At 42.7% G+C, this 21,646-nt stretch overlaps 1 protein-coding gene across 1 annotated transcript in view; it reads left to right on the top strand.

The window, feature by feature from the left end:
• nlgn2a (neuroligin 2a) overlaps positions 1–21,646 on the top strand; it is a 240,029-nt gene that overhangs the window by 1,086 nt on the left and 217,297 nt on the right. The window lies entirely within an intron of this gene.

The following is a 21,646-nucleotide window of genomic DNA, read 5'->3' on the forward strand; positions in this document are numbered from 1 at the left end:
CCTAATCTGCATTAAATTAGCATTTTTAACTATGCGTGTATGTGTGTGTGTGTGTGTGTGTATGTGTGTATGCTCGAGGGATGTCTGACACCTACAATAAGAAATGTAAAGAAATGAGGATCACAATCAACAAATTGGGGCTAAAATGAGGGATTTTTCTTTGCAAACATTTGATATCTGTTGCCCATGTGTCATTTCTAAAACATATATTTTTGGAAAATTAATGGAGATCAATGTTGTCAACAGGCCTCTTGAAAAAAATACATTTGGAGTTGTCCAAAACATGTCTGCAATGAATAACATCTTGTACTTGAACAGTTTTTTGCCCCATCTGTTGGATCTTGCAGCATGTTGTTGTATGTTGTCTGCATGTGTATTTGTGACAGACTCGATGCATCCTTCATAACAGTGATGTATCCTCTGTACCATTAATAAGGACTTGGACTCGGAGCTCCTCTGGTGGAATGAGAGAAACAGAGGCTGCTATTCAGTCAGCCCGAGCTCGTTCCTCTGTCCTCGTAACATGCAGAATTTGTAGCTTATTAATCAAAGTGCTTGGCTGAGATTGCACCAATGCCGGATAAGTCACTGCACATATGGCAATCATTGTGCCCTTCTTTAATTGTGTATTGTCTGGGGTAATAATGAAATGAATTGGAGTGGAATGGGAATTTTTACAAGCAAACCAGCCTGTGTTGCAGACGGGATTGAAATGATGAACGCACACACACTCACAAAGGTCCCCCTTCAACAGTTAAAATCATCCTTCAACTTAATATGATCTTCATGGGGGCTTTATACTCAAAAGACCCAGGAAACGCCATGGCCATGAGAACATATTCCTCTAAATGCTCCCCTCCACACACACACACACACACACACACACACACACACACACAAATAAATGCACACATACACACACACAGCACGAAGAATGGGGCGCATTTATATGCTGTGGCTGGTGTTGTGGGGCATTCGGATCGGCAGGGCCTGCTAGATGATAGAATTCAGCAGGGACAAGAAGACCTCTGTTCTTATCTGTGGCGACGAGAAGGGGAAGGCAGCTCCGCTCAGCTCAGCTCGGCTTCTCTCCTTGGTTTAGGCAGCCAGCCTGCCCTATATAGCAGATAGGGACATCTCCTCTGTGGGGAGAAAGCATTTTAATGGAGGCGGGGGGAAAAAATGTGCAACTGTCCTTGTGCTAAATAGATGTTGTCACAGAGGAGTTGTTATTTATCTGGATGGTGGCTGGCTTGAAATTTTGAAGACCTGTGGAGATATTTAAAGGGGATAAAGGTGGCAGGCTAATGCATTGTGTAGAGTGATTGCAGGCATTTGTGTGTTAAAGAGGAATATGCACACAGAATGGGAGAAACAGGGGGAGACATCCTCTGCAGCAGTGCAATATGGTGTATCCTAATTCATTTTGGGTCAGTGGCTGATTTACAAAACATAAATGCCAGGTGGCCTTGTCAAAGAGGCCTGTGCACACTACTTTATGTATCTGAGCACCCTGCATGCGAGAATTTGTTCATTTTCTCTGTGTGTGTCCCAAGCAAATTGCATGCAGACCCCTGAAAGCATTGCTCAATGCCATCCATCCTGGGCAAGGTGCAGCAAAGCTGGAGGCAGATGGGGCTGAAGCGTTTAAAGCGCTTTGTCGGGTAGATTGATGGCTCCTAGCGCGGGTCGCCAAGCAGTCAACAGATGCAGGCTAGTGTTGTGACAGGGTGGTTTGAAATAGCCATCACAATCGCACACAACCACACTTTAGCAGTCCTTAAAAGCCCTACCTGTCCGTTTACGGCTAATTTTATCCCTCACTATTTATTTTTACTGTGGATAAATCGGTGACAGCAGGTCCCCCAGTGCGTACGGATGTTTTCTGACTGTGGAGATGACAGCAGTGGCTGCTAATTTTAGGTGAGAGGTGTCATCTGTGTGAAAAATCTTCAGCATTATGGCAGCTGACGTGTTGACTAGAGAGCTGGAGACTCGTCTGATGAATGCTGGTGATTTGAAATGTTTGTTTAGCAAACTCGAAATGAATTAGTAAAGCCAAGGCTGGCTGAACACACAGGTCCTCGGGGAGGCGCTGTTGTTCAAATCTCCCTTCTGTTACGAGAAGCCGGGGAAGGGAACTATGTGTGTCAGTCATTGCTTTGAAGGCGCACAAATGTATTTTCAGGACTGCTGGCATCATTTTATTTCCCCGACAGCGAGAATAAGGTTCCAATGTGACAAACTGTACAGTTAGCTGTTGTATAATTGATGGAAAATTGAATAATTTCACAACCTGTTTGCACATTTGAAGGGTCTGTTTAGAAAAGGTGACTGAAAGCAGCTTGTTAGACAGACACACGGTTAATGAACAGCTAATTTATGGAAGTAACAGTATTCTGTGTCCCTGGGAATCCTTCTATGAGTGGATGCTGAATGTTTTTGCAGATTCTCTGACACGTACCTGTTGCTCTGACTGCATCTGCCATACTATTAAACTCCACCACCAAACCCTGTTTTTCTCTGCTTCTCCAGTACAAAATAAAGCTGATTAAATGGAATAGCTCCACAATGGATGCTCTTTTTTTATATGGCAAGGCTTGGTAATTGACAATAAGCTGTTCACAATGGGAATATGCCTCCCCTTCTCCCTTGAGCACCAGGCTCCCCATGTAATCACCCATATGTTTGTTGTCATGTGTAGGCTATTGCTCTCTACCCATTGAATGAATTCCACTTCTGGACTACCTCCCTCCTCCGCCAAAGACAGTATGCTTTTGTAAGACCACATATAGTCTACATGGTTCTAGGGCTGCAATTATTTTGTAGAATGTTTCCTCAATTACAGGTCCAGTGTGTAGGATTTAGGGGGATATACTGGCAGAAATGGAATATAATATGATAAGTATATATTCTGTAGTGTAAAAACAACTAACAATAAGAATCATTGTGTATTTGTTACCTTAGAATAAGCAGTTTATATCTATATTGAGAGTGGGTTCTTGTTTGTGGTGATCGCTATGTTGCACTGCCCCATTTCTACAATTGCCCAGACTGGACAAACCAAACACTGGCTCTAGATAGGGCCATTACCGTTTTCATTGGCCACTGTAGTTAGAAGCCCCTGTCGCAACAAGCACTGCTTGAAAAACACTGTTGTGTTTTTTTTTACGTGAAACTACTTTACTCAGTGCGTTTACCAGGTCTGCCACTAAATATCCCTAAATCTTACACACTGATTTACACACCTTGATTGATTTACTGATTTGCACACCTTTACGACACACCTCGTGTCGATGAATTGTTTGGTTTGTAATAGTGTTGGGTATCATTTACATTTAAATAGATAACGATACCAGTACTGGTACTGTCACCTGGAATTTGGTACGAGTACCCAAGAGTACCTTTTTCTGGTACCTTACTCTCTCTGTGATGACACAAATGTATTTCAAGTTGTAAAAGATAAATCCAAACTCCGAGGTTCTTGATGAAAATGCAGAGTCTATGGGACTACAAAGCAGAGCAGGGTGTGCTGCTCTGTTAGTCTCTTCAGAGACAGCACACTCTGCTCCGCCTCGGTCGCAAAATGTAGATAAATATATAAACAGTGCCTTTTTAATTGGCAGTAACCTCACATTTATGTGTGTATTTCCAGAAAAATAGACTTGAAGCCTACATGAATGCTTCAGGTCGAGGTAACGCCCACGTGACACAGCTAAGAGTCGAGCCTGCATGGGGCTGGTGCAGACAGCTGCATAGATTAAAATAAATGTGTATCTGTTGCTTGGGGCATGTGGGGAAGGTTTCCCCCTTCACTGCTGCCCCGCGTTCCAGCTGCACACCCTGTTTTTATCCGCCCTCCATTGTCTAGAGTGGCTGTGATCAGCTCCAGTGGTCACCTAGCAGCAGGAATTCGGCTCACTTTCTCACCCAGATGTGCTCCCAGGTACCGAAATTTGGTATAGATTGATTTAACGGGAATCGTCACTCAGTAGCACTGATGTAAATTGGTCTGTAAAAAAAGTACAGAGTTTGGTACCCAACCCAAAGCATTAGAAAACAGTGAGAAAAGCCTGTTACAATATCTTAGAGCCTAAGGTGACCTCATCAAACGTCTTGTTACTTCCAACAAACATTTCCAAACCCAGGAATATTAAATTCACTATAATGCAAGACCAAGGTAAGCAGCAAATCCTCACAATTGACAAGCTGGAAATATCATAGTTTTATGATTATCAACATAGTTTGCAATGAATTATCTGTCGATCCCAAAATCGATTAATTGACCAATCATTACAGCTCCACACGACTCCTTTATTGCCTTTATTCCTCATTTGTGCATTCATTTGTTTCTCTTCTCCATCCATTTGTGGCCGACTCATTTATTTGGTTCAAAGGGAGTCTGGCTGTTTTTTTTTTTTTGCAAGTGTGTGTCGTTGCTATGGCAGCATCTTTTTGGAAGGATAAGCCCTGCAAAGATTTTAAACCTGAAGCTTTTGTTTTGTTTTCGCTGGTTTGTATGAGTGCTTCTTCTTGTGTCTGTGTATATTAAGACGGCAAAAAATTAATCAAAAAACAACTGACATCACCATATTGACTGCTGCAATGTCCGAATTGCTGGAGGCTGCATTTTTTCCTTTATGATAAAGCCTAGTAAACAACGTTCTCTGGTGCTGTGCAGAATCCTGTCATGAAATCGTTATGCCCAAATATTTTATCCCATTCGAAATAAGCAAACCTAAGCATTAGCATGCCTTATTTACTCCATTTTTGCAGCTGGCAAAAAAAACATCTTCAAAAGCTGTATGTCTATTTTTGTTATTTTTTTGCGGTTCTTGCATATGTGGTAGTGAATGCTGGCAATTTTCTATTAGCGTTATTGAAGGTAGAAGATGAAATCATATTGCTGATGATTGTTCTCTGAGCAAAGTACCTCCATCTTCCCTGCGCAGCTTGTCAGTGTGTCTGTTTTGTTGCCATTCTCTTAGAGTTCTGGTCTCCCAGAGTCCCTCCACAGTGGCCCATCTCTCTGCTTTGTCTGAGCCTGTTGAATGAGATCTTTGCTCTCTGGGGTGCAAGATGGAGACGAGAGGTTAGAGCCATTACTTGTCTCAGCTCCATCTTTCCTCTCTCTTTCTCTCTGCCTCAGCCCTCCTCTTTCTCGTTTTATATTGCAGCATTTTGTTTGTCCCCGCTTATTGTTCCTGTCTCTCCTGCCTTCCCCTCACACACTCCCTCCAAACATCCCATCCTCCGTCTCCTCCGTTTGTCTTCAAACGCCCATGTCGTCAGTCAACCAGAGGCGAGCAGTGCCGTAGTGTCCCCTGTGGGCTCATTAAGGTTAGATCAAGGTCGAACACTCTCTGATACATTTTGATCGAAATAAACCTGATGTTCGCTTCCCGAGTCTCCAGCCAACAGCGGCGACAACCTTCACATCGCCACTCCTTCCGCCTCCCGCTAGAGCCGCGCTGACCACCAGCCAAGATCAATGAACATTTACTCCTCTTTTCTTCAAAGAGATAAAAGCCAATGGAAGGCACAGAGACAGTGAGAAGCCACCCAGAACACCCATCGGCCAGCTCCGAACCGCTAACTCCCCTCTCGAGTGAGACAGCGCAGGAGGTTGGATACAGCGCCAAGTTGTCTCTGACAACAAGAAAACCTGCAAAGATTAAAACCACTGTTGAGTGAATTTTTGAACAAATAATTCCATCCATAATAGAGGCTAGAATGGGATTTCATGCCTCTGTGTTGCAGAGTCAGGTCCTGAATAGAAAGTGTGATACAGATTTGATGGAATCAACAGCACTGGAGTCAGCAACAGCCGGGATTAAATACATCCTGCTTTCTGGCCAATCAGATTGACTGACAGTCGGAATCCATGTTGCTCTGAGCGGTGCAGCTGATCCCTCTGGCATACTGAGTGCCTTCCCTGTATTTCTCTGGTGCATCCATGGAAAGTCTACCTGTGTGCTTTGTTTTTGTCCTTAATACCCCTCTGCAATCCCTTTTCATACTCCAGGGATTTTATACACAAATCTCACTGCAACATAACTTTGGAGATTAATGTGTTTATGAAATATTCTTTTTTGTTCCCCCTGCGTTATTCATTACAGTCTCGTGCTGTCTCCCATACACAGCACCGCATTGCATCTTTGTCTCACAAGCGCACGCTGCCTGTTATATTTCGCCATCAATGGTGACGCAGAGAAATTGAGTGAATTATGGTATTGACAGCATCTCAAGGTCAGGAGTAGCCACATCCTCCTGAGCACTCCATAGTAAACCCTCAGCATCGCAAACAAGCTCCGGGGTCAACGGGTCTGGAGACATGCAGGTAGGCAGGCCGCTATCCCTGCCCTCTTACCCCAGACACATACAGAGAGAGGAGGAGAGGATGTGCTCTGAAAGTCAAGTGACCGCGGGTGTCACAAGAAATGGAAAAGAGCGGAGGTAGCGAGCTGGAGAGCAAACAGGAGAAGCAAGCTGTGAGGGAGCATACTGTACAACAGGGAGAGAGAGAGAGAGAGAGAGAGAGGGAGAGAGGGAGAGAGAGAGAGGGAGAGAGGGAGAGGGATGCCACATTACAACACCACCATCTCTATTTTGCACTCTTAACATCTGCTATATGCTACCTCATCCCTGCTGTTGCACACACATTAGTATGGGCTGACACACCACCGCACATATTAGTATGAGCTGTCAGCCGAAGCCCTAACAACTAGCTAGAGAAAGACCGGTTGAATGGTAATGCTGGCAAAGGAAGCGGCAGCAGTAGTTGCTGTGTTGGCCAACATGCTGGAGTGTTATCACCGTGGCTGCACTGTATAATGATGAAGGGTTGTTATAAAACACACACATTTCCCTCTTGTGCTAGTGTGTGGTGTCTCAGTCAGTCAAACTTAATGAGCCTCCATGGCGGCATAGCCGGTGGCTGTCCCGTACCGTTATCCATTTGATGTCCATCTGTTTACTTAAGTAACGTTGGGTTGCGGTGGTTGGGTTTGAGGCACGGCCAGAGCTGGCGGCTAATGGCGACACTTGAGGATGCAGAGATACCAGTCGCTGCTGTCGATCTCCCAGGGGTTACTGCCGCTGTTATGAGTGCTGCTTGGAGGAGCTCTGGGTGAGCTGTTTTCAGAAACATAGTCACTACCTCCTCTACTGCTATGACTTGTTAAGGAATGGATGGGTTAGGTGCATGCATGTGTGTACAGTTGCACGCCACCTCTTCAACCTCACTCTTAGAATTGAGCCTCAACCTCTCCACCTCTAAACAAATGGAGCGTTTCGAGTACTTCTGTATGCCGTCGAGCTCCAGTTGATGCATTGTTAGGCTGCTGGGCTTTAGCTGTCGTGATGGCGGACGCTAATGAAAAGAATAAGCCTACATAGTGAATTAGGATGTCTCTTCCTTGACAGGCTCTTCCTAGTTTCTGGGTGTATTTGTGTGTGTGTGTGTGTGCTGGTTAGGGACGAAAGCGGAGGCACGACATTGATGAATGAGCGCCAGAATGGCAGTGTTACACTTTCGCGCTCGATGATGCCAAGCAGGCAATGATCGTCGCTGTTATTGTCACAATCAGCAAAGAAAACACTAACCCCCGGGATGAACAGGGACACACACACATGTGCACACAAACACACACAGTGAAAGGTTCTGCTTTTGTGCACACACTAAAGAGCAAATGCCTCAAAACCTTTGGCACGCCTTTCTCCTTTGATTTGTTTTAACTAAAGGCACTTCCTCTTTGTTTTCTCTTAATATTTAAGGATGCGGCATGTGTATCCTCCATCCTTCATAGAAAACAATGCGTGTTGGTTGAATCATTCATCTGTGGCTCTTCACACTGTCTCTCAAGGCTGCAGCAATTCCTCAGCTGACAAATGGTAGCAGGAAAGAGGGGCTAAATTCCAATCTGTGTGGATCACTCCTGGGCCAAACATCCTGCATGAGCAGATTTTCGCGGACTATACTTGCACAGGTAGCAGCTCACAGCACCGAGAACATAAATGTCAGTGTTCTGACTCGTACCGAACTTTATTGAGTGCACTTATCTGCTACCCTCAGGCTACAGTATCTTGGTGGAAATGACTCATCTTCCCTGTGCAGTGCCCTTCATATGTCCCTTCTGACTGTCTGGAATTTACCGAAGGGGTAAGAAAGAGGAAAAGGGATTTTGTGGTAAGACATTCAAGATTTTAGAGGGCAAAAGCGATCACAGTAGGAATGTAGGAGATTAGGAGCACAAGTATAGGAAGCAGGAATGTATAGGTGGGATGTAAAGAGAACAGCTCACCATTAGAGGAAGAACGATTGGGCCTTGTCACCTTAATTAGTCAGGGTAAGGGAGTGTAACCTTGATCACATGCAAGTGGTATTGGCTAATGAGTGGTGAGATTGCTTTTCTGGGATATATGTTAACGTGTATCGCTTTTAGATAGTGGAATGTGATGGGATGGGGGGGTTTCTGCAAAGATGAAGACCTGGGAAAAAAGCAACCACAACTCCCCTGGTGCCAACATGAAACAATCTCTTTCCATTTGGGTTTAAACTCTAGAGACTTGGAAATAAGAAGGGGAACAGGAGAAGGGGGCGGCGATTTAGAAGGCTGCAAGTCAGCAGGATTTTCTGGCCCTGTTTCTTTCACTGCCTCTTTCTCTCTCTCTCTCTCTCTCTCTCTCTCTCTCTCTCTGCTTTTGTGGGGAATAAACATTTCAAAGGATGAGCTCTATCCCTCTCACTGGAGAACGTGCTTCACATTCTGGAAGACAGAACAGCTGCAAGCGTGTGCGTTTGTGTAAGTGCGGTTGATGCGTGTGCTTGACACGTTTATTCCTCCTTTTGAGATTTTTTTTGACGAGTAAATATCTGAATTGATTTTCCAAAGGTCTCTGAAAGACTGCCCCATGGATTGTGTTCTTGACATCTTATTTTGCACGACTTTGACAAATCTGAAGAGGTGGAGTAGTATTGATTCAACTAGGTGAGCCGATAGCTCATAATCATCACCAACATGAAGAAATTCCCGTCAGAGAATTATTGGATGGTCCAGTCAATTTAGTTAAGCGCACAAATTGTACTCACACAGTTGGCTCCACATCCTGCCAAAATCTGTCTACCTCTTGTCATCACCCTCCTAACCTCCTCCCATTTGGCCTTCCATCCCTCCCCTTTTCTTTTTTACCACTGGCCACTCAGGCCACCCCCTGCCCTCTCCATTTTCTCCTCTCTCCACTTAATTAACCCATTGATCAGGATGCTCATAAATTAGTCCTCTGGAGAGGCCCTCAAAGAGCACTCTTCCCCTTCTCTCACCCAGAGCCATCTTTTATTGGCCACACTGTTCCAAACAAGGTCCCTGGGTCACCCTAAGCCTCAGTTGTGTCATCATCCAAAGCCGAATGTATTTTTCAAAATTTAAGTCGATTCAGCCGCTCGTAGATTTACAACGGGGTAGCGAAAGCTGTTGAGCGTGGAAAGAGGAATTAAGGCAAGTAGGGAGCAGGGAGTTGGAGGTCAATGCTGCCCTTGTACAACCCCTCAATTCATTAGACTCACATAGCTCAACCTTTTCATGGCACCCCCCTTGTGTCTGTAAATGTTTTCCCCCTTCCTTCCGTCTCTCCCTCTCTTGCTCTCCGTCTGACCTGTTCTCCAGAGCAGGGTGCTGGGTGCCTGCTCAGAGATTTGCCCAATTAGGAGGATCTCAGTGATCATTATGGAGGGAGGCCATTATAACAACCTCCTCAACATCCTCTTGCCTATTTCTTCCATTTCTATCCTGCCTCCTTACTCAGTTTCCTGTTTACATCTCTTGATACCCATTAACAAGTTCCGCCTTATCTTAATTCTTTACCACAACCTCTTTCATTGTCCCTCTTTTCCATTTACCCCTTCTTTTCCTCTTATTATTACCATACCTCCCTTGACTGACCTTTGCTGATCCTTTCAGCAGTCTGTGCTCCACTCCTAAATTCCATTCACCCTTACCCTCCCTTATGTCTATAACGTTTTATCTGTGCCCCATGGTGCGTCACACCCTTTGCACCTTGTCTAGTTTTCATCATTGCCTAACGGAGTGTTCAGGGGTGTTAAATGGATCCGAACCAGGAACATGTGTTATCTATGGTCCGATTCAGTGTGGGTGGATGGTTTGATTTAAAGGTTTGGCTCCCCGGTACATGATTCATTCCTATCCCCAGGTCTCTGCTAGAGCCACAGCCAGGGATGGGAATTTTAACTGAGCCAGAAGCTATATGTGCGCTTGTGGAAGTGTGTTAAATATAGAATGCTTTGGCAAACTGCAGAGGGGGATGCATATAAGGACAAATATTTTCTGTTTAGAATGTAGTGACAAGAGCTATGTCACAATAAAGCTCACATGGGGTAGCGCCTTTGTGGCACGAGGGAAATAAACTTACCCACCACCATAGTGAGCTGGGTTTGCTCCTCAGCTGTGGTGCTTCAGTCGACACTGGGGTGGGGTGGGGGTGCTTCATCAACAACTTTGACAGGTACCAACTGGAAGGGAAGCCAGTGAAGGATCATATCTTTGGCTCAGTTCCAATACACCCCTTGCCCATTGCACTTAGCCCTTACCCCTCCATTTTGCACATTACTGTGCAGGGGTAGGGTGTCCCAATTTTTGTTGGGATAGTAGGGTAGGGTGAAGTTTAGGGTTACATGGCCCTTCAAATGAAGGTTTTTCAAACAGAGTGTTGAGAAATCATTGGCAAGATGGCTGCACAAGCGACAAAAGAAAGCCACAAATGTATTGTCTTCGTTATTAAAGATTTTAAAATGATGATAACCAGTATATTTTAGCTTAAAGTCGTTTCAATGTATTGAAGACCCTTTGTTTATAAAAAGAATAACAAAAAAATAACCCCTAAAAAACGCTAGTAGTATGCTGATGTCTCAGCGGCTAACAAGCTAGCTAATGTCACATTTTTATTGCTGGTTTGTTCATAGCAGTCAGGGATTTTGACATATTTCTGTGTCGCATTCTCTCCTTAATGACATATGACGCCCGAAATTTAACTTGTTCTTTTTTATTATATAACTTGTTTGATCAATTAATAGTGTGAAATTTAAGTTGTGAACAAATTGCGAGCATCCATGGCAAATGTCAGTGGGATAATACTATTTTTGCATAATTATGTCTGTTTACCATCGATGACAATACTGATGATGTATCAGGGTCTTGAAGCACTGTCCCATTTTATGGGAAGATTTCAACCACTATCCCTTGTAATGCCAGTCTGAGAGGCAAAGGAGCACTTGAAAAAAGGTTTAGGGATTTAAACACGAAATGGGATTGGGCCTTTGCTGTACTACAGTAGTTGCTCCACAAGTGCCAGAGACGTGGGACCTAATAGTGTCAACCTTGGGACACATTGCATTCATTTTGGTTAAGCATTAGAGACTTAAAGAGTCAATCAGTATGGGACGAGATACCCTAGGCACCCACCCTAGGCCAACAGAGGGTGTAAGAAGCGCATGGCTGTGTTTTTGTAGCCTCACTGTTACTATGGGACCGTTTTGCATGTTTGTTGCGTTTGATTTTCCTTGTCACCTTGGCAAATGGTGCTTGTGTTCCTTCTGAAAGGATACCTCTAACAATAGTAATAAAAACATACAGAAGGTAGTGCCATCCCTTGTGGCCTTGTGCAAATAAAAAAGAGGCAAAGACAGTGAAGATTCAAAGGTACAGAATGCCTGCAGGGCTAAGAAGAGCTGAGCATGCCCAAGGGGTGGTGAATGGATTTCTTTCTGCTCATGTGGTGGCCTACTGTTGCTAAGGCTTGAGGGAAAAATTCTGCAGAAGATATTATTGCCATGTGTGACTTGAGAGCTCCAACTCATGGGGTCCGCCATGGGGTTATCTATCTGTATATCCATCTTTTTGTATGTGTAATGGGGAAACACATTTCTTTCTTTTGTTTTGTTTTTTATCATAGAGCCAGGAGCAAATTTGTCAAAATGCGTGTGTTTTGAGAATAGTTTGAGGCAGTGGCTTTTATTACCTGCTGTTAATATTTTGACATTTGACATGAGTTTGAGAGCCTGAAGTTTTGTGTAGGAGAGTCCTCATTGTTGACCGCTTTGTGTTGGACTGTTGACTCCAGTATGCCTAAGTGGCTCTCATGGCTCGGCCTGTTACGCACATGCACACAAGCAAGGACACACACATGCAGGTTTACAAGCCTCGGGCATATTTCACTATAGCTGTCACTGCAGCATAAGAGTAAATATGTTTTAGGGAATAATCTGATCTGCCAAGTGCCCTCTCCAGCTCACAAGTCTTTTCTGTACAACAGTTATAATGCTATTACATTTACTCTTGTCAAAGCCAGACTTCAAGGTCAGTCACGACAGACAGGGATTTAGAGTTGGAGCTGAACAGAGAACAAGTTAAACATTGTGGTTTTACGCATTAGAGTAAAATGATTCCCAAGGGTTCTACAAGTCAAGGTCAGTGATAACACTATCACATGGGCCTGGGTGGGGATATTAAACACCATCCCAACTTTATCCCTCAAGTGACAGAGTCTACAGAGATTAGCATACCTGTCAGCCTTTCAGTCAGCATGTTTATATACTGCATAAAGAATCTTATTTACAATTATTATTTACCACGACATTGTCAATAAGCCTCATCCTATTTACATCCAGCCTTTTCATCACCTGTGTAATCCTCAAGTTTCTATGGATATACAATATTTTACATTTTCGATGCACAGTTCTGCAGAATTAAAGACCCTGAGACTGTCATGGTATTTGTTCTCCTACTGTGGGTTGGTATGTCAACAACTGAACCCTGTATAAAGCAAAAACAAAAAAAGAAAAACCTGGAAAAGTCATGTCATTTCACAGTCATATTTTCCAGGCTTGAAAAAGTCACGGAATTAGTCAAAATCATTGAAAGTATTAAAAAAGTCATGGAATTTTGTTCCACTTAATGTAACGTAACGTAATGGCAAATTTATTTTCTGTAGCTGTCCACTTAATGTAGCTCTAATATGTGTCAATGTTTGATGTTTTGTTTACCATTTAACAGGTTTCATTATTTTCGCCTCTTCCTTCCTGTATGCCAGCTAGCTGAAATTATGTTTGAAAATAGCTTAAATCTGATATGTTTGAAAAATGCCAGGCAAGTGGGGCAAGAAAAAAAAATCTGTATCGTTGGTCCTTGAAAAGTCATGGAAAAGTTTGGGAATATTGTCCATGAAAGTATGTGGGTAGTAGTAGTACCAGAGGTTGGGCCATTAAGCCAAACACCGCACCAGATTGATATACCCAATTTTACCAGATGTCGCACTTGACTCAGCAGCTGCCCCTGAGTGGAACATGAAACCTTGGCCTAGGATCCTAACCGCAAACAAGTGTCCAACTACTGTATTGTGTAATTTCATAGCTTTCTGTCCATATTGAATCCCTTAGATATGCACTCCTGTTACATTATGTAAACAAACCACGTAGCTATCCAATCTAGGATATTCTTTGAGATTAAAGAGCTAAATTTATGAGAAAGAACTCACAAATGTACTGCCAGAAAGTCACATCATGTAGTATAAAGAGTGACACAGTCCATCAAGGGAGCAAGATGTGGTGGATTAATCAATCAAGCATGGGACTGTCACACAGTTGACTGAGGTTCAAGTCCAGTGTGAGTCAACGTTGGCTTAGTGTTTCTAGACTAAATTTTCAGATAACACAATAGACCCGTTTGTGTTATCGTCATATTTTGACATTGCTCTGACACCCAGGAATTTACATGTGAGTGTAAATAGCATTGTTGGCTACCGACACTTGGATGCAAAATGCATCTGCAATAGTTTCATTTGTCTGACTCGATTCAATTACAGTGTATTTCTTGACATGTGCAGTATACTGTAAATAGTAGTAGTAATGTGAGATCCACCCTGAAAGCATAGCAGTGTGTTCTTTAGTTAACACTGCTAGTTAGCCTGCAAAAGTGGCAGCATGAGTTTAAAGATGCTCCCAAATCATTTAAATCATCCAAATTTTGGAGTATTATGGTTTCAGAGTACATTGCAACAACTTGATTGGTAAGAATACAATAACTGATATGGCATTAAGTTGGAAAGAAATGTTCCCTGTAAAGAAACATGCTTAACCATAACCCTCAAAACTCCATACATATTAACTGTGACACTTCTACAAGATTCATATAAAGAGCTTATCTCAAGCTATGGAGTACCTTGTGCGAAGACTTCATGACACACCGCTCCTTGAAAACCCTCCCCTTTCCACCTACTGTACCTTAATCCCCGCCATTATCCGCAACCTGGAAGCAGTGAAGTGGTGGTAAATTATGGCTCGCAGTCAGTCATCATCATAAAGCTCTGTTCAGCTGACGCCAGCCTCGAAGCCCCAGCTGTAAGTACGCAGCATCAGACCAGGGGGGAGGGCTTTTTCATGCCTGTTTCGTATCTCTGTAGTACCCTTCCCCCCAACATGCATGAGGACCACCTATCGACAGTCGCATTTAATATTTATCATACCTTTACTTCATGTTTTATTTAGTTGTATCTATGTGTGTGTTTTTTTTTGCTTTGTAAGAGTCAAATTCACTGTATTTCAGCCCATATGGTAGTTTAGGAGTTTAGGTAGATTTTGTCTCTACCACCTCCCTGCTGCCATCACTCTTTGTTTTGATCAGCCACACACTAAATCGGAACCAACATCCAGTCTATCGTGTTATCTCGAACTGATGCATGATGGGTACAGACCCTGGCACAAAGAAGGAATCATCATTCACCTGGCTGTCTGTGTCTGTGATGGAGTAGCTGCCATGGTGCAGGACTATCGTCGGCCCTTTGCGTCACATTATGGAGCAGAGCACCACCCGCATATAAACAGGTTCTCTGCATTGAGAAATAGTGTATATGAAAGCATCCCGGAGAGATTAATGCAAAGGGGAAGGGAAACAAATGGAGTCTGTAATTTAAATAGGTATAATTTGCATTTGTATATGTGTGTGAAACAAACACACTTTAACTTTTATACCACACACACACACACACACATACTAAGCAAATACTACAGGGTTTTAAATGACAACTACACACTGCTTGTTGCACAAACCTGTTGTAATGTCTTGCTCATGCGCAACATTTCTTGTACAGTATTTCCACCAGGCTGCCTTTTGGGAGTATGCATAGTAAGTTATATTTGAATTTACACAAAGCTGTAAGCGCACAACATACACACACAGAATTGCGTCATTCAAGATCATTTGAGAATTGTGAAAAAGAAATGTACAGTAAATGTATGCAGACACACCAAGCGTGCACGCACACATTCTGCACACATTAAGCTCACTCAAGCATGAACGATACTTTCTGTAAGTACCAAATTACAGCGCACTCACACGGGCACACATATGCATGATTGCACGTATACACACTGTGACACATGCCAGACACTTGGCATAAGCACTGACACCTGTACGCACAAGTGCGCATGCTACAGAGATACATAATATTATCTCAATGGATTGTAAGTGGTACAGTTGAGTGTTGCATCTATTTATCGCGTTGTGGCGTAAATGTCACATCAGTGGCTGGCTTGCTGATCTCTTGCACAAGGCACACTGACAAGTCCGCAGGCATTGAGCCTTGGTGTCTTTGTCGTCTAAGAGAATATTAGTTTTCCTCTCAACGGTTGCCCTAAGTACCCTGCTCTATCAAAACACATACGTCAGGGCTTCTACCTGATGTGAGGCGAAGTGTGGCTGTCCAAATAAGTCTGGTTGTGTGTGTGCAGTCAGGTTTGTTGTATTTACTACTGTCACCGCTGTATCCCATTGTCTCTCTCTTTGTGCTGTTGTGTATTTATGAAAAACCCCATGAATAATCAGAATAATAGTCTGCACAGATTGAAAATGAGTCTGGAAACCTCCGCAAATAGAAAACAGTCACCTATTCTGCTGCAATTTTATTGAGTACAAAGGAGCTTGTATTACTCAGTGACAGCATTGTTGCTGTTTCAAACACTTTAAATGACCTACGTTCACATTTTCCTGGCAAGTGACCCTGTGTGGTCCTGCCAATATTGACTGTTTCCCTCAGGAGCAAAGGTAGAAGTAGCGTTGGCATTATTATAGCACCACAAAACCTGTGTGGGAGGAGGTCAGAATGGATTTTTAGTTGTACAAAGTGTCTAACTTTGACATCAGACATTGCTGTTGGCGTCCTGTTCACCTTCCAACTGTCAACATGGGTTTCTTTCGACCATTATTGTTTCCCAAGCTCACCCTGGTTTGTCTTGTCCTCCCAAACCAAGTCGTTCTTATAACCATGACCATAATATTTCCTTAACTTTGACCAAGTAGTTTTAGTCAACTAAACTTCACCAAGCCTTAGGTCAGTAGTTTTTTAATGGTCATATGGGTCATTTTTTGGTGGCTTTAACACTGGAAGCTGCTGTTAGCATCCTGTCTCCAACCAACTTGTCATGATACCAGAATATTAGACTTTGATTACTAACTAGCTAACATTATCCCTGCAGCATGTTGGCAGCCATTCCCAACTGATTCAAACAGGGAAAAATAGCCACAAATATGAGTCCTTACTTTGGCTTTACGGACATGCTTAATGTATTTTAACCCTGTTACAGTATAAGACACTGTTTTGTTTTATATGCTGCTGAGAGGACACCCCAGAATATTGGTCATTCAGGTGGAGCTCCATTGTTGTTCAAAGTAAAAAAAAAAGGTCATACTTTATGATGTTAGTTTGCATAAATAAAAGATGTAGAAAAAATCAAGGTAATTCCCCTCGCAGTTCTACTTTTTGCTGTTTTCCTGAAAATGCACAGAACTGTGACACCACTGTGTTGTATCAATCTGATCTGTTAATTTCATGAACCGATACACCTCTAACTTTGATAAAATACTTCTTGAAGAAACGATACTAAATTCCTGTTTTGATACCACGGCAAAAAGACAAAGATGTCCTAGGCAAACTTTTTGTTTTATAATCAACAACCTGCACACAGCACTGGTGCAGCCTTGAAAATCTGATTGTAGATATTTTGGGTTTGTTTTTGTTTCTAAATAGCTTTCAATACTATATGATCGAATGTATAAGTAAGGGTGATCGTATCAGTTTAAACACATAGTATCTAGGGCTGGGCAATATGGGGAAAATCAAATATCACCTCGATAACAATATTGCGACAATATAGTAGGGTGGACAAGTAAGTATTTACACAATGAGATTTTTGATAAATAATCATCAGTAATGTTTACATAATATCTAAGTGGGTAAAAGAAAATAAGACAACAGCTAGAATTACATTATTTTACTGTAATGCAGCCTTCAAAACCAGGAAAAGATGACAGTTAAGATATTACGATATCCAAAATCTAGGATGATATTTGGTTTCATCAGTGTTATAATGGCATATTGCTCAGCCCTAGTGGTATCGAAAAAGAATTGTTGTTGTTACCTGAATTTAATCAAACCATAGCCATACCCAGTAGGTCAGAAAATGCATTGTAGACAACACCAAGAATGGTACAACTATTGTGTCAGAAATGTTTGGAAACTCATATCTTAATGGTAGGCTTCGAACAATGAGTAATTCTAAGCTGTATGCAGTCCTGGCTTCTCTTTTCATTCAGCTGAGACACACACATACAGTACACACTTTCAAACACACACAGGCTCGACTTCCCGATCCATTTCCCCTCTTCTTCCTCCCGCTCGTTTCTGTGTGGTCTCCGCTTACAGTTATGTAAGGCCCCAAAGCAGGTGTTGTGGAGAGATTGTGTTTTTCAAGCTATTTCTGGGCACAGGTGGACACGGACAGTCAAAGCAACACATCAACGCTCCCCAGACGATCCTGCCATTCGGGAGCCCAGATGTTTCAGCTCTGGCAGAATAGATCCTGTGTGTGTGCGCATACTAGCGTGTGTAGGTGCATTAGTGTTCCAAGCGCTTCACATTGACATCGCAGGAATAAAAATGCGAGTGCAAGGCAGCAAAATAATGTGATTTTATCTGCACATACTGTGTCAGAAATACATTTATCTTGCACTTAAAGGCTGTTGTGACACTGGTTTAATGGCCTCAGGCTGGATATCTATGTTTTGCAGTACATATGTTGCGGTCCGTCATGCCACACAATGTACATGCTTTTTAACTGCCATGTAAGGAGGATAAACATCCTACAGGTTCCATGTTTATCTGCAGGTAAATGCAACACAGGAGTGGTCTCCGTGATAGTGGTGCTCAGCTGATAAGAAACAAAATGGGATCCGCAGCGTGGCTAGGCCTCGACGATGAGACATCCGGTCAGTATACACGTGTGTACATTTGGCGCGAATGGCGTGCAATGCAGAGATTAGAGCACTATTTCAATGATAAGGTTGGCTTTTAGAGAGTGACGTGTAGCCTGACGGATGCTGCCGCTCTGATGTAAAGGATTATCCCATTACTGAGACCTGGGCATTAGTGCTCAGTCACTCACCTCAGGGAATGACAGAGGGATAGAAAGGGAGAGGAGGAGGGAAAATGCAGGGACATGTGAGGTGTAGAGGGTGGATAAAAAAGATGAGGAAGGGTGGCTGAATGAAGAAGAAAAGTGAAAGTGATGGAGAAAGGAGTGAGAGGGATACAGGGGGGAGAGGGAGCATAAAAGAAAGGGTTGAAAGAGCAGGGATGAAGTGAGAGACTGCGCTCTGCTGTGTGGATAGAAATAGAAAGGGGCAAGAAGCAGCAGTAACCAAGACAGGACATTACAATGGGGGGAGAAGGAGAAAGCTGGAGCACTAGATAAAAGCCGATGATGAAGATTTGATAGTGTGGCTGTGAAAGAGATAGACAGTGCATTAGGGAACAAAACCATGAATGATGCATCAAAGAAAGGACTGTTTGAGTTATTGGGGCTGGGAGTGGGGTGGAGGGGGTCGCCTGAAAAGAGAATCTTATAAAAAGGGGAGAGAAAGGCGATTGGCAACAAAAGTGAAATGGAAGATTACTGTGGATGGCAGTAAGACGAAGAAAAGACGGAATGAAGGGGAAATATGTGAGATTAGAGGCAACAGAGAGGAGTTATTCCTGGACCAGTGTGGCAGGACGAGAAAAAAATGATGAATAACTGAGGGATGAATGAAGAAGGTGATGTGTATATGAGCAGAGACGGAGAGCTAGAGGGGGAAATGCAAGAAAGTAGAGAATATGGCTACAGAGAGAAAGGCTGATGAAAAAAGAGGACAGGTCATTATTCTGACAACCTCTTTCCCCTGTGGATTGATCCAGTGATCTGGCTCACACACACACACACACACACACACACACACACACGCACAGGGGCAGTAGACGTTGAACCTGCATTGATTTGATTGGGGTCCTGTCTGGTCTTGTGTTGGCTCGTTGTTTACGAGTTCTGTGTACAGTACATCAGCGCTTACACTCACTCACACACAAATACAGCACAGTGGTTTACAGCCTGACTCCAGCGTTGCCCTTGAGTGTGTCCATATTGCGAACACAACCTTCTATCAGCCATGCCGAATCTATAGATTTAGGGCTTTTATTTTGTAAACCTGACAAATGGAAGACCTCGAGAGGACTGTGAACAAACAAACAAACGGTCAAACATAAAACATAAGATTACTGATAGATTTTATGGGGGTCACTTTCACAAGCATGCCCCGGCCATTCCTATAAAACTCTTAGTTAACTATATAAAGACACTGTTTCTTTGAAATGGGGAATGAAATCTTGTTATGGGTGTTAGATTTAGTCATGGTCACGGGTCAGGAAGCTGTAAAAGATTATGTGCTGTTAGTACAACAATCACTCTGAAAAGTACAATTATCATTCAGAACAAATATTAAGAATAGCTTGGGTTGTCCATCTGTCCCATTCCTGTGAAGGAGATATCTCAGGAAAGGCCTTGAGGGCCTTATATTTGGCACAAATGTCCACTTGGGCTCAAGAATGAACTGATTAGATTTTGGTGGTCAGAGATCAAGGTCACTATGACATGTGTCCATCCCATTCCCGTGAATACAATATATCAGGAATGAACTCAACAATGAAATGATTAGATTTTGGTCGGCAAAGGTCACTGTGACCTCAGAAAACACATTTTTAACCTTAACTCAAGAATTCATACTCTAATTATGAGAAAAAAAATTAAACAAATATCAAATGAGATCAAATGATGAAGAGATGACATTTTGGTCAAAGGTCAGCTTCGCTGTGACATCATAATGTTCTGCAAAAACACTTTTTCTGCCCATTAGTCAATGAATCATTCAACTCAGGAACAGAAGAGGACATTGTGACCATAAATCCCATTAGGTCAGATACTGAGTTGGATGTCCACCTTGAAAGTGGGTTGATTGTATCCTCTGTGCTGCCAAGTTGAAGATGTGTGTGAAGCATCCACATTTTACAATATTTATCTTCTTTGCAGCAACATCCATATTTGAAGCATTGTCTACTGTCATGGCTACATAAAAGTCTGGACAAACATTGATTGACAGATATTGCGGAGGCATACAACCTTGAGCTGGTAATTTTAGTTTTAAATACTGGGTTGTATAAGCACCTTGCAGTGTTTCTGTAAACCTACTTTGTTTCCTGAACCCTTTGCCAGAACATCTCGATCTGTAGTGGCATGCGAGGAGTAAGATAGGATGTGTTGGTACAAGCTGTTTGGCAAATGGCTTTAAAGGTTAGAAACGCACACTGAAGCTAAGTTTGTTGTTTTGACTTGGATTTGTGTGGGTTATGCCACTGTCAGATATAGCCAGCAGGTAAAGCGCACAGCTTGCAAGCGAGTGCTGTTACACAAACTGAGAGGGGATGAAATAACACCTATTTCTTTGATGATGTCTTTAGAAATTAAAGTAGTAGACTCTGAGCTGAACCCAAACATGAGTGGGAGATGAGCAGCTGAAGAGCACAGCGACAATTCAAGTCAAATGCTAAATGGCAGTGAGTCATTACTTTACTTTCAAGGAAGAGCCAATCCACCAAAGAAGCTGTGATTAGATATATTTGCAGTCCAGTAGATTTTGTCATTATACCTGGGTTGACTTTGATCATTATGTTTACGCTTACATTTTTAGAGATAAGAAAATAACAGTTTAAATAAATGTTTGTTGCACCTTGAGCTTTAGATTCAGATACTGCATTAATGGGTGGCTAAGACTTCAACTGTATGTTACTGGTCCTTAAAATACAGTGAAGAGAATGTATGCTTTTTGCTCCTTTTTCTGAGGACATCTTAGCCAATACTTTTGAATTTGAGCACTCTAAGTTGGGAAAGCTAATGTTAAAGCCACTGAATCTTTATCTGAACTGTGACATCTTTACAGTATGTAACTTTATCCATCTCCAGACTATTTATTGAAAGTAGGACACGCTTTTTAGAACTTTGTCCCCCTCATTGGTGATTATAGATTTGGTCTGGAGAGTCATTGGAGCTGTGGAGTTATTTCACATTATACTTCACCTCTGTCTCTGGTGGGCAGTAGTTAAAGTTGTTAATATAAATCTGAACTTGTCTTCTGGCACTCTTCTATTTTGAATAGGGAGCCCCTGGCGAGCTAGCATTTTGTTGGATTAAAGTGCTGTTCTTACAGCTCTTAAA

This window comes from Epinephelus moara, chromosome 17 (genome assembly GCF_006386435.1).
Source record: "Epinephelus moara isolate mb chromosome 17, YSFRI_EMoa_1.0, whole genome shotgun sequence".
Lineage (NCBI taxonomy): Eukaryota > Metazoa > Chordata > Actinopteri > Perciformes > Serranidae > Epinephelus > Epinephelus moara.